Below are 13,424 nucleotides of genomic sequence, written 5' to 3' on the forward strand. Positions count from 1 at the left end.
AGATATTCTTCCTTCAATATGTGAATTTTAAACATTAATATATTAAAATTAATACAATACAATCAATTGTGCAAGTGAAAAGATGGCTGAGTCGTTCAGTTCTATTTACAGATCTATTGGTCCGCTTCCAGATCCAGTCACCGTCTCTAACTTTTCACAGGGATGGATTCAGTGAGTGTAGACTGAACTCCCCTCTCCCCTCCATGCCCCTCTCGGCCCCATTCCTCCTTCTCCACCCCCCCCCCCCCCACCCTTCTTCCCTTCCTCCCACTTCCTCCCTTCTCTCTGTTCCACTCTTCTCCCCCTTCTCCACTCAACCCCTCCCGTCACATCCCCTTCTCCACCTATCCCATTCTCCAGCCCCCCCCCCCCCCCCCCCCCCACTTTCCCCGACGCCCCCCATTTGTGGACCCAGCCAGCGACCAGTAGTGTTTTTGCAGGCAGAACATTGGGGGTTCGAGTCCAACCCCTGAGGCCCCTGTGTCACATTTAGTTCAGAGATACAATGCCCTTCGGTCCACCGAATCTGCACCAGCGATCCCCTGCACACTATCCCACACACGCTAGGGACAATTTGTACAAACCTGTGCATCTTTGGAGTGCGGGAGGAAACCCTAACCCTAACCCTATCCCTAACCCCAACCCTAGCCCCAATCCTAATACTAACCTTAACCCTAACCCTAGTCCTAGCCCTAGCCTTAACCCTAACCGTAACTCTAACCCGAACCGTAACCCTAACTCTAGGTTGATAGGCTTGGTATAAGTATAAATTGTCCCCAGCGTGTGTGGGATAGTGTGCGGGGGATCACTGGTCGGTGCAGACTCGGTGGGCCGAAGGGCATTGTATCTCGGAACTAAATGTGACACAGGGGCCTCAGGCGTTGGACTCGAACCCCCAATGTTCTGCCTGCAAAAATACTCAAAAACAAGGCTCAGAATGCTCCAGGGAGCATATAAAATCCCTTAAGCAGGCCCTGGACCCCGGCCGCGAGGGACTTCACACTTCGTGCTTGTGATGTGCACTGCGCGCACAGTATTTCACATAACATTTTGGAATCCTGTCATGCCATTCTCCCCCCCCCCCCCCTTTTTGAAAAGCTTCATACCGGCCTGATATACCAAACACCCTCTGTGAAAAAATTACCCCTCTGGTTCCTATTAAATCTTTCCCCTCTCACCTTAAATTTATGACCTCTCCTAGCAGGTAAAGCAGACCAATTCTTAGTGATTTGGTCTCCTTTTATCGACTTCTTACAAGCATATGGTGCAACACAACCATAGAAATCAAATGTTTCAGAATCAGGTGACAGGTGGCCAAGAACATTAAATAGGTATATCGCTTTCAATCTCCTTTTTTTTTTTCTACTTCGCTTCTTTCTCTTTCTCCTTTCACTTCTTCTTTTCTATCCCTCTCTCTTTTCGCGTACTTCTTTCTTCTTTCGGGCTATCTTACTATTTCACGCACCACTCTATGATAATCTCTCCTTTTCTACTCTTTTCTTCCTTACTCCTGTTTTATTATTAAATTAAAAATAAGAAGTTGTATATGAAATGTAATATGTCAATAAGTATTAGGTACTGTGGTACCACATTATTGTACTTACTTATAACAAAATTTAAAAAAAAATAAAAATAAAAATAAATAAGTTATGACCGCTAATTCTTGATTTACGAACTCTGGGAAAAATTACTGTGCATTCAGCTTATTTACTCCCCTCATGATCGTTAAAGTCAGGACCTAATGGAGACTGTCAAGATAAGGTTTCTTGATAAGTTTGATGACGACTACTCTGTCTGGAACGTGGCCTATAACCAGTACTTGCTGTTATATAACAATTTTCAAAATTGCAAATGTTACTCCACAGTTTAAGAAGGGAGCAAGGCAAAAGAAGGGAAACTATAGGCTGGTTAGCCTGACTTCAGTGTTTGGTAAGATTTTAGAGTCCATTATTAAGGATAAGACTTCTGAGTACTTAGAAGCACGTGATAAAATACGCTGAAGTTAATCTGGTGGAATTATTTGAGGAAGTAAATAGGATAGATAAAAGTGAGTCAGTGGATGGTGATTACTTGGATTTTCAGGCCTTTGATAAAGTGTTGCATATGTGGTTGATAAACAAGATGAGAGCCCAAGGTATTAGAGGGAAGAAACTAGCATGGATAGAAGGTTGGCTCAATGGCAGAAGGCAAATAGTGGGAATAAAAGGGGCATTTTCTGGATGACTAATGTTGTTCCATGGGGGTCTGTGTTGGGGCCGCTACTCTTCATGTTGTCTATTAGTGATTTGGATTGTGGAATAGATGCCTTTGTGACTGTGTTTATCGATAACACAAAGATAAGTGGAGGGGCATGTAGTGTAGAAGGAGCAGGGAGTATGCAGGACTTGGGCATGTTGAGAGAATGGACAAAAAAATGGCAGATGGAAAGTAACAAAGTGCATGGCTATGCACTTTGGTAGTAGGTATAAAGGTGTAGACTGTTTTCTAAATGGGTTCAGAAATTGGAGATGCAAAGGGACTTGGGAGTGCTGGTGCAGGATTCCCAAAAGGTTAATTTACAGGTTGAATTGGTAGTACTGCAATGTTGGCATTCATTTTGAGAGAACTAGAATATAATAAAACCGGGGTTGTAATGCTGATGCTTTATAAGGCCCTGGTCAGACCGCAATTGGAGCATTGTGAGCAGGTGTGGGTCCTATATCTGAGGAGGCATGTGCTGGCATTGGAGAGGGTCCAGAGGAGATCTAAGAGAGTAATCTCTGGGATGATTGGGTTAACGCATGGTGAGCCTTTTACGGCTCCGGCCCTGCCCTCGCTGGAGTTCAGAATGATGAGGGGTGGGATCTCATTAAAACTTACCGAATAATGAAAGGCCTGGATAGTGTGGACGTGGAGAGGATGATTCCACTAGTGAGAGTGCCAAGGACCAAAAGGCACAGCCTCAGAATAAAACAACGTGCCTTGTGAAAAGAGATGAAGAGGAATTTCTTCACCCAGAGGGTGGTGAATCTGTGGAGTTCATTTCCACAGACGGCTGTGGAGGCCATGTTTTTGGCGAATCATTAAAGACGAGATTGACAGGCTCTTGATTAGTCTGGGTGTCAAAAATTAAGGGGGAGAGGAAAAGAGAATAAAGTTGAGAGGGAAAGAGAAATCAGCCATGATTGAATTGCAGGGTAGACTCGATGAGCCAAATAGCGCAATTCCATTCCTATGACTAATTAATTTATGAAATTGAAGAGATTACCTTTTCATTCAGAAGTGTTCTCCCTGAAAAAGCAACTAAAGCTGATTTTGTAAGTTATTTTAAAATACTGTTGGGGTGAAATTTACAGGATTATATACAAACGTGCTAGATGTTGGATTAAGTATGACTGCTCTTTCAACATGACATCATGGCAGGCCAGGTTTCCTTCTTCTATGCTGAAATTTCATTTGATTTTATTGAACAAACCAAATTCTATCTGACGTACGGATGACAATGAGTAACAATGACAAGACCAGATGCTAGGGCACCAGGCAGAAAGAATACAAAGGCAGAGACCGGTATATGCATTGCAAGTATGTGAAGTACGAACAGGAACTGGCCTCAGCTGTGTGGCTACCTGGCTGTGGAATAACTAATTGGAAAAGGAAGAAGCGTTTGGCCCTTCCTCTTGGAACTTGGAAAATATATTGCAGTGAAAATGGATGCATAGATTAAATTAATACCCTTCTATTCAAATCTTCAAAGATTAATTATTTTATGCTACTGGAATAAGAAACAGGTTGAGGTTCAATATGGTGAATGTTTGAGATCTGTCAAAACATTTGATTAAGAATACCATCTCTCATTATAGTCAAGTTAATCCTTGATTTGCTACTAAAATCGATTTTTCGCCCTTGAGGTTTTGCTACTTAACAACGGCACTGTTAAAATATTGCTATATTGGTAAAATTAAGGCATTTTGATTTTAGGAAAAGTGGAACAGATTTTTATCTTTTACGACAATATATTAAATTATTTCACAGAATATTTTGTACTTTCTTCCATTACTTGATAAATTTGTCAAAGATAATTTTCCTACCCCTTCCCCTTAGCATTCTCAAACCACTACTTATGTCTCAGCTTGGTTATACCTGAATGCAAAGGCCTATCTTTGTCCAACAAGAGTATACTTCTGAATATTTGGATGTATCAGGTCAGAACACTCTACTCCACAAGTTTGCGATATTAATAAACGTTTTGATTATTTGTATTTATTACTCGCCCTCTTGAATATTTCCTGGTGGCAGCCCTAAAGTATATTTGAAAAATGGGGCACTATTCTGGTGAAGATGCAATCTTGTATCAAAAGGATTGCTTCTGAGGTCAGTGTTCAATGTCCTGGTTTCCATAATGTTAGCTTTGATGCTCTTGAGTAATCTGTACTAGGGCTCTGGTTAATAGATCTGTTTTGCAAACAGCTATATATACCTCATGCCATAATTCTAAAACCAAAGGTAACTGCACAAATGTCGTAAACTTCATACAATATAAAATCATTAGCACAAACTCAGATGTGTTAAATGTGCTTAGCAAGAAACAATTTTGCACGTAGTAGTTCTGGCACTTGCGATCACAATGTGACATGTAGCATGCCTAGGCCACCTCTTCTGCAAGTTATATTTGAACAGTGAACTACACAATGATCTAATTTTAAATTCGAAGTCCACTTCTTGGGTCAGGTTGTGCTAGGATCAATACCTGTAGCAAGTGGAACAGTTGATGCACTGACTGGGAAGTTCAATCTCACATTTAGACCACCTGCTCCTCAAGTGATCAAAGAGAAAGTGAAGAGACAAAGAATGGAGATGCTGATTTGTACCAGATATTGGAATTTTGGTAGTCTATTTCAGTCTGAAGAAGGGTCCTGACCGAAGTGTCACCTATCCTTTTCCCCCAAAGATGCTGCCTGACCCACTGTTACTCCAGCACTTTGTGTCTCTCTTTGACCGAATAGAAAGGTTCTTTGAGAATAAAGAAAGACATTTTTTCCAGTGTCTTTCAGCAACATATGAAAAACTACTGCAGTCAGGAAAAATTGCAATTTGCAGTATGTTTAGAACAACAACAAAAAATCATTTGGATGTTAAGTCATTTCTGGATCACCACTTACTGGCCTTTAAGTGCTCTCTTTCATTTTGGTGAAATGACAGAACTGCAATGAATGACAAACAGCTTGCTGGGTTGAATCAGTGGTATACAATTTGCTGCTCCACTTCAAACAGTATGCAGAGACATTATGAAGTGAACTTTACAATCAGCCAACCCATCAGAGAGCTTCCATCTTCTGGGATAATATTATTCTATGTTCTGGCAACACAACTTGGAAAGGATATATTGACTTTGGAAGGAATGAGACACATAGGTTTGGTTACTCGGAGATTACATTAACCCACATTATACTCCCTAGAATAGGAACGTGTGAAAATGAGTAGGCTATTTGGGCAACCGATCCTGTCCACCAAACAGACATTAAGGCTGAATTATAATTTATTGATCCCTTAATAGTTTTTGTTAGATTAATCTAGTAATCTCTGCTAAACCTAACAATAAGCACACCACAAATTATTGTTTGCATAGATCTTCCTAGTTTTCAAACACACTTTGTTAATAGACAATTAATGGCAAGATCCTTAACCGCATTGAGGTACAGAGGGATCTTGCGGTCCAAGTCCATAACTCCCCAAAAGTGGCAGCATATTTAGAGAGTGGGATATATAACCTAGAATAGAACATAGAGCAGTACAGAGGGAAGGCCTGATAAAGAGTATATAAAATTATGAGATGCATATACAGGTACACAACCTTTTGTCCGAAATTCCGGAAACCGAAAAGCTCCGAAAACCGGACATTTTTCCAGGATGTCGTCTGCACACCAAAGCTTGCGTTTGGCGCCAAACCTGACCCGAAACGACCCACGGCCAACCCAGGTCTGTACTACTGTAGCTACTTAACATCTGTAAATCATTGCTTAAATGTTAGTCAGTTAGTTTGGAGGTCTTTTATGTGGTGGGGGGGGGGGGGGGAGAAGAGGGGAAACTTTAATTCTTAGTCCCCTACCTGGTCGGAGAGGCAGCATCCCTCCAAGCTGCTTCTTCGCCCCGTCCTCGTGGTCTACCATCGAAAATGGAGCGGCGTTTCCTGTCGGGACCGGCCGGGACTACAGCTTCGGCGGCGGCAGCGATACCAGCGGGGAGCGGGCGATGCCTTACCGGGTCGCCGTGCGGTAAGCTCCGGAGCGTTGTGGCCGCCGACTCCCAACATGGCGGAGCTGGGTCTGCGGGTGTCCGGCCGCGGGCGGCGCTGGATTTGGAGCGCCGCGGAGCCAGGGATCGAGTTCGCCGGGATCGGAGCTCCAACCGGCGCGGCCTGAGGGCTACGAGTGCCCCGGTCTCCGGGGAGGAGGCAGCCGCTCCAGACTTTCCCAGCCGCTGAGGAATTGTTTCACCCGACGCTGGAGTTCACGGCAAGAGGGCCCTGAAAATCATCGGACTGGCTACTGCATGTTTGTATATTTTCATGTGTTTGGCTTAGTTTGAGCCAGTTTATGTTTAAAGTTTTACTTAATGTTTTATCTTTTTTTTTAAAATTATTTATTCGGGGGATTCAAGAGTCCCCGAGCTAGGCCACCTAAGGCCATGTAGCCCCGCTAGGGTGACAAGAGAGCGCTCCCTCCCTCACCGAGTAACTGCCGGGATCGAGGCGCAAACGCGCGACCTTGCAGCCACGAGCCGAGCACTCTACCACTGAGCCACCTGTAATGCTTTATCTAAAAAACGTTAAAATCTACGCTAAAAATCTTCCATTCCGAAATCCGAAAAATTCCGAAATCCGAAAAGTGTCTGGTCCCAAGGCATTCGGATAAAAGGTTGTGCACCTGTATGGGGAAAACAGTTAGGAACTTTTTCACAAAATTGAAATATCAAATACTAGCCTTGGCTATAAGACAAGAAAGGTGGTTATAGCCTTGGCCATAAGACAAGAAAGGGAAAATTTAAAAGATGTGTGGGACAGGTTTTTTTTTCACACATAGGTTTGGCAAGTGCCTGGAATGTGCTGCCAGGGGTGGTCGTGGAGGCAGATGGAATGGTGGCATCCAGGAGACTTTTGAATAGGCACGTAGATATGCAGGGAATGGAGGTGTGGCGACTTCAGGCCCACGTGGTTTTTGGGTACAGCTTGTTCCCGTTGTCTAGCAACGAGGAGCGTCACGTGAGGGTTGAGAGCTGAGATTCAAACTCCGAGGTCAGAGAGCATAACGGGCTTTTCTGTACAAGAAGAGTTTGAGGAGATTTTTATGAAATTTTTATGAGGCACAAGGTGTTTGGCAAAACTTGGTGTCGCTTGGCCTTTACTTTTGGTTGTGAGATTTAGTGGATTCTACCACTGGTGACCGAGTGGCTTCACACAACCTTCTATTTACTTAAGAAATGTACGACAATAGAAGTGACGCGGTGTCAGTCGACGAAGTAAAACCCAACGTCCCAATGTTTTTACAACCAACACAAGAGTCTGGTTTTCGATACGAGAAGCTCGATTTCACTCCCTCAATGTCACGAGCCAAAAAAAAAATTTGGGTTCAAGAAGGAACTGCAGATTCTGGAAAATCGAAGGTACACAAAAAAGCTGGAGAAACTCAGCGGGTGCAGCAGCATCTATGGAGCGAAGGAAATAGGCAACGTTTCCGGCTGAAACCCTTCTTCAGACTTAAAAAAAATGTAGGTGCCTAGCAGCTCGTCTTCCAGAGCAGATCGCATGTGAAGTCGAGGACGCGCTCCTTAATCCAAAAGATTTGACGCCATGTGACGAGCTTAAATCCGCTGTCATGAAGCGAACGCATCCCTCGAAGCTGGGAAATTATAATCTCGGTGATAGGAGGCCATCACAAATGCTGAGATGGCGCAGGCTGGCGCGAGATGAGGACATTGACGGTGATGTCTGGAAGCAGACGCTTCTCCAGTGCATGTGTACACAGGTGCAGGGGCACCTGATAGGTATGTTTCAATCGGCCAGCATAGACAAGCTCTCAAAACAGGCCAACATTGTCATGGAGACAACTACCACGCTGCAGATGATGGTGGTTAATGCTGCGACAGTAAAGCCAGAAAATGCACAGTTGGAACAGCAAATTGCAGCGCTCACTGCGCTTTGGCAGCCCAGCAGAACCATCCCAGTTTCAGATTTAATGCAAACCTTGGGGGTTGGGGACGGGACCGAAGCGACACCCAACTCATTTGCTGGAAACACTGCAAATTTGGTGCAGCAGCCCGGTTGTGTCAACCTTTTTGTTCTTTCTACAAACATCAACACCCGGGGAAACTACGAGGTCCGGCAGTTGGGGCGACTGCTGCCTGTGGGCAACTGGCCACCACCTTTTCTCATCGACCACCTCTCAGGCGCCGAGTTATCAGTCGTTCCTCCCAGTTCCCAAGAGCATTTACACCCTAACCCTGGTTGTGTTCTCACTTACGCAAACAATTCTAGCATACGGACATTCGGTCAGAAATCAGTCACGCTCTACTTCAGTCTGCAGAAAACGTTTCACTAGATTTTCATAGTCGCCGACGTATCAAAGCCTTTCGGAGCGGATTTTCTTTCACACTTTTCTTTGATGGTGGATTTAAGAAATCGCCGCTTGAATGATTGCTGCACTCGTGCACAGATTAACTGCATCTGCTGTCCAGCAATGACTATCTCTCACCTTACCAGCCTCCAACCCAGCACCGGCCCATGTCAGGAATTACTGAAACAATTTCCGTGACTAATAACTCCGTCTTACCAGCACAATGATATCAAACACTCTGTCACTCATCATATTCAGACCTACGGCCCTCCAGTTTCAGCAAGAGCGCGCAAGTTACCCATGGATCGCCTCAAGGTGGCAAAGGTAAAATTTGACCAAATGTTAGAGCTCGGAATCATCCGTAGATCTAGGAGCTGCTGGGCATCACCTCTTCATATGGTCCCGAAGAAGTCTCCCGGAGATTGGCGACCCTGCGGCGACTACCGTGCACTAAACAGTGCCACTACTCCAGATCGATACAGCATTCCACATTTGCAGGATTTCTCTACAAGCCTACACGGTAAGCGGGTGTTCACAAGCATCAGTCTCGGGCGCACCTATTATCAAATTCCAGTTGAGCCTGCCGATATCCCCAAGACAGCAATGGTCACTCTGTTCGCGTTGTTCGAATTTCTACGGATGCCGTTTGGTTTACGGAATGCAGCACAATCGTTCCAGCCTTTCATGGACCACGTACTCTCTGGTCTTGATTTTGTCTACGCATACATCGACGACATGTTGTTAGCGAGCTCCAGCAAAGAAGAACAGAAGAAACACCTCGGATTACTGTTCGGCATCTCGACGAATATGGTATTGTCATTAACACGAACAAATGCGTGTTTGGAGCTCACAAACTCACTTTCCTCGGACAACGCGTGACGGAGAACGGCATCCTGCCCAGTGAATCAAAGGTGCGGGAAATCAGAAATCACCCAGTCCAAAATTCGTAAAACCAATTACGGCGATTTTTGGGGATGATGAATTTCTACGGCCGCTTTCTACCAAACGCCGCAAGTTCCCCATTTCCCTTGACCAACTTACTCAAAGGTTCGGACAAATCCTCTTCAAAAAAAACACTGAGTTTACCCAAGGATGCAGTGCAAGCCTTCAACGCCACTAAGACGACTCTCGCCACGCAACTATGCTGGTCCATCAGAAGCCCAATGCCTTATTTTCACTCACCACTGATGCCTCCGTCAATGCCGTGGGTGCCGTCGGGGAGCAACGAGTCAACGGTAGGTGGGAGCCTCTGGCATTCCTTTCGGCAAAATTAACACCCATTCGGGTGAGGTACAGTATATTCGAATGAGAACTTTTGGCTATGTACCTCACCGTCTAACATTTCCGCCAACTGTTGGAAGGCCGTCCCTTCATTATTTATACGGATCGCCAACCGCTCACATACACCGCTCGTACAAGTGTGGGGACCTATCTCAGGGGGAAATCCGCCATTTGGAATTCGTTCTGCAATTCTCCAGTGATAGATATATTCGAGGAAAAGCAAATTCAGTTGCCAACGACCTAAGACTGAGGTGGATGCTCTGAATGCGGCCACACTCATCGATTTTTATGCCATGGCTCACGCGCAGCGTACTGATCCCGATCTTATCCATTACCAACGTAGGCATACAGCCCTAAAATTGGAAGATGTACCGATCGGTGACATGAGAGAAATCATAATTTGTGACAATTCCACTGACAAACCTAGGCCATTTGTGCTTAAGAGGATGCGTCTAGAAGTTTTTAGCACGCTGCATAATTTAACACATTCGGGCAAGCGGGACATTGGATTGTGGGCAAAGACTTGTCTATCATGTCAACAATCCAAGATCTCCAGGCACTCTAGGATCCCTTTCGATGAGTTTCCTGTACTGAACAATACAATACCATTTATAGTCATTTGAGCCTCAGTGAGGCTCAAACGAAATTCCGTTTCCACAGCCATACAAAGACAATTTCCTACAGACATACACACAATTTAATTCACACAAACATCCATCACAGTGAACCCACTGTGATGGAAGGCAAAGTCTTTTCTCCCCCCTGTTCTCCATTTCTCTCCCGATGTCCAAGCCCCAGGCGGGCGATGATAAGTCCCACGGCCATTTTAGGCCGTGCCGGGCGATTTATGGCCCCACTTCCGGTCTAAAAGTCACAATGTTGGAGCCCCCGGCAGGAATGTCCCACGGCCATTAAGCCGCGCCGGGCGATGTACGTCCCCGCTCCGGGTCGTTCCAACCCCGCGACACGGGCTGGAGAAGTCGCGTTGCGGGAGCTCTGGGAAGCTGTCTCTCCCCCCGGACCCGCGAGCTCCCGATGTCCCAGTCCACCGGACCTGCAGCTGCGTTGCTGGAGCCTCCGAGCCCCAGGAGTCGAATCGCAGCAGCGAGTCACCACCGCTCCCCACGCTCCGAGGCCGGCCAACCCCACGATGGTGAGTAGTCCGCAGCTCCGCAGTCTCCCGAGCCCCCGGGTCGTTCAGGTTGGAGGCCGCTCCACGGTGCTAGGCCCCAACGACAACGGAGACCCGACAGGGAAAAGGTCGGGTCTCCCGGACAGGGAAGAGATTTTAAACAGTTTCCCCCTCCCCCCCGCCGCCCCCCACATATACACATTTAAAAACAGTATTAAAAAAACACCAACACTACATTTAACTAGACAAAAAAATAAAAAAACAGGCTGTAAGGGCCGCTGCAACTGGTGAGTCGCGCCGCCGCCGCCGCCGCCAACACCCGTTTCGAGCACGTGCACCTGGTCTGCCCATTCCCACCATCAAGAAACTACACATCTGGTCACTTGTGAAGACCGGTTCACAAGATGGCAAGATGCTATCCCAGTCATCAACATTTCAGCAGAGACAATAGCCCGCGCTTTTGTTGACCGATGGATTTCGGTCTTTGGGCTCACAAATACGATCACAGCAGACCGAGGAACGCAATTCGATTCTGCGCTGTTTCAAACACTAACCGACCTTTTGGGTACGAACCGGTTTCGAACGACGGCGTATCATCCACAAGCGAGCGGCTTGTTTGAACGGTTCCATCGCCCGTTGAAAGCCGTTCTGGCAGCCGGAGGAGACGCGTCGAACTGGACGGTTGCCTCTGGTTCTGCTTGGCATTCGTACTGCGGTGAAAGCAGACCTAGGATGTTAATTGGTGGAAATGGTTAACGGCACAACTCTGAAGCTGCCCAGCAAATTTGTCGAACCAATTCCCAGTCAGATCCTATGACCCAAACAGGTATGTCAATCAATCACGGCGAACTATGCAGCTACTCAGGCCGACACAGCAAACACCTGCAATGGTCTACGTGCCTGCTGATCTCCAAAGCTGCACACGTTTTGGTCCGACACGACGCCGTCCACTGACCTCTTCAGCAAGCATTCGATAATAATAATAATAATAATAATGGATGGGATTTATATAGCGCCTTTCTAATACTCAAGGCGCTTTACATCGCATTATTCATTCACTCCTCAGTCACACTCGGTGGTGGTAAGCTACTTCTGTAGCCACAGCTGCCCTGGGGCAGACTGACGGAAGCGTGGCTGCCAATCTGCGCCTACGGCCCCACTGACCACCACCAATCACTCACACACATTCACACACAGGCAAAGGTGGGTGAAGTGTCTTGCCCAAGGACACAACGACAGTATGCACTCCAAGCGGGATTCAAACCGGCTACCTTCCGGTTGCCAGCCGAACACTTAGCCCATTGTGCCATCTGTCATCCCTAGATAGTCGTCCCTAGATTCGATAGCCCATACCAAGTCAACCAACGTTTACCCAAGAGTTTCGTAATCAATCGGAACGAAAAACCGAGACTGTATCCGTCAACTGGTTAAAGCCAGCATATGTCGAGAACGGACAACCTCACTCACCGAGCGGGCGAAGTCACAGGACACGAACACTTCCTGTCAAAGACCTCCCACACTGCAGTACCAAAGAGGTCACGCCTTAAAATCAATCCACCAGACCGGTACGGGGCAAGACAAAGCCAGGCAGTCGCCACCTTGTGTGACCCAGTGGCTAAGGGGGGAGCTGTGGCAACTGCAGGCCCACGTGGTTTTTAGGTACAGCTAGGTCCCTGTAATGTAAATGCCAGCGCCTCTTGAGGCCAGGAGTACAAGCTGGCGAGTTGGCCAGTGCCTCGTGAATGAGGTCAAGTGACCTTCTAGGTGTTTCTGTTGGTTGTTGAAATAAACGCTTCTTACAATATGTTGTCGGTGTCGGACGTGTATTCATTGTGCTAGCCACAACAGGGTCTTACACAAGACATTACATGGTGTCAAGAGTAAAAATGGAGGGACTCAAGCCACCGGGACTACTCTCCATACAAGAAGAAGAATGAGAGACCGCGGGCCGAAAAAGAAGAAAGCTCGGAGCTATCCGAGGACAACCAATAAGTCCCAATGCTCCGTCAAAGGAGAGAGAGAAAAAAAAAAGCAGGACAGTCCAAGTCAGAGCAAGAAGAAAGAAGCAAGAAGTACAAGAAACACAGGTGTAGCAGCCCTAAGAGTAAGCACGCGGCCTCGCCTCGATAACAGAGGAGGGTCCAGAGCCAATCAGCTTTATGAGCCTCCACCATGTCCCACAGCTCCTCACATCCAACCAGCGGATCTAAAAGCCCCATTGGGAAGGCCGGCCGATCATGGCTTCCGCGAGGGGAAGCCAACCCACCCGCGTGACAGAAGATCGGGCAGGGGAGACAGAGAGGAGGTCGCCCCCGTGATGGCCAGAGATCGCCGGGGGGATCGAGATCACCAACGAGGAAAAGGCGTCACGATTCCCCAATTCCCCGTGATCGATGGAGGAATCGCAGGTCTCCAGACGGCCA

Source organism: Amblyraja radiata, chromosome 4 (genome assembly GCF_010909765.2).
Source record: "Amblyraja radiata isolate CabotCenter1 chromosome 4, sAmbRad1.1.pri, whole genome shotgun sequence".
Taxonomy (NCBI): domain Eukaryota; kingdom Metazoa; phylum Chordata; class Chondrichthyes; order Rajiformes; family Rajidae; genus Amblyraja; species Amblyraja radiata.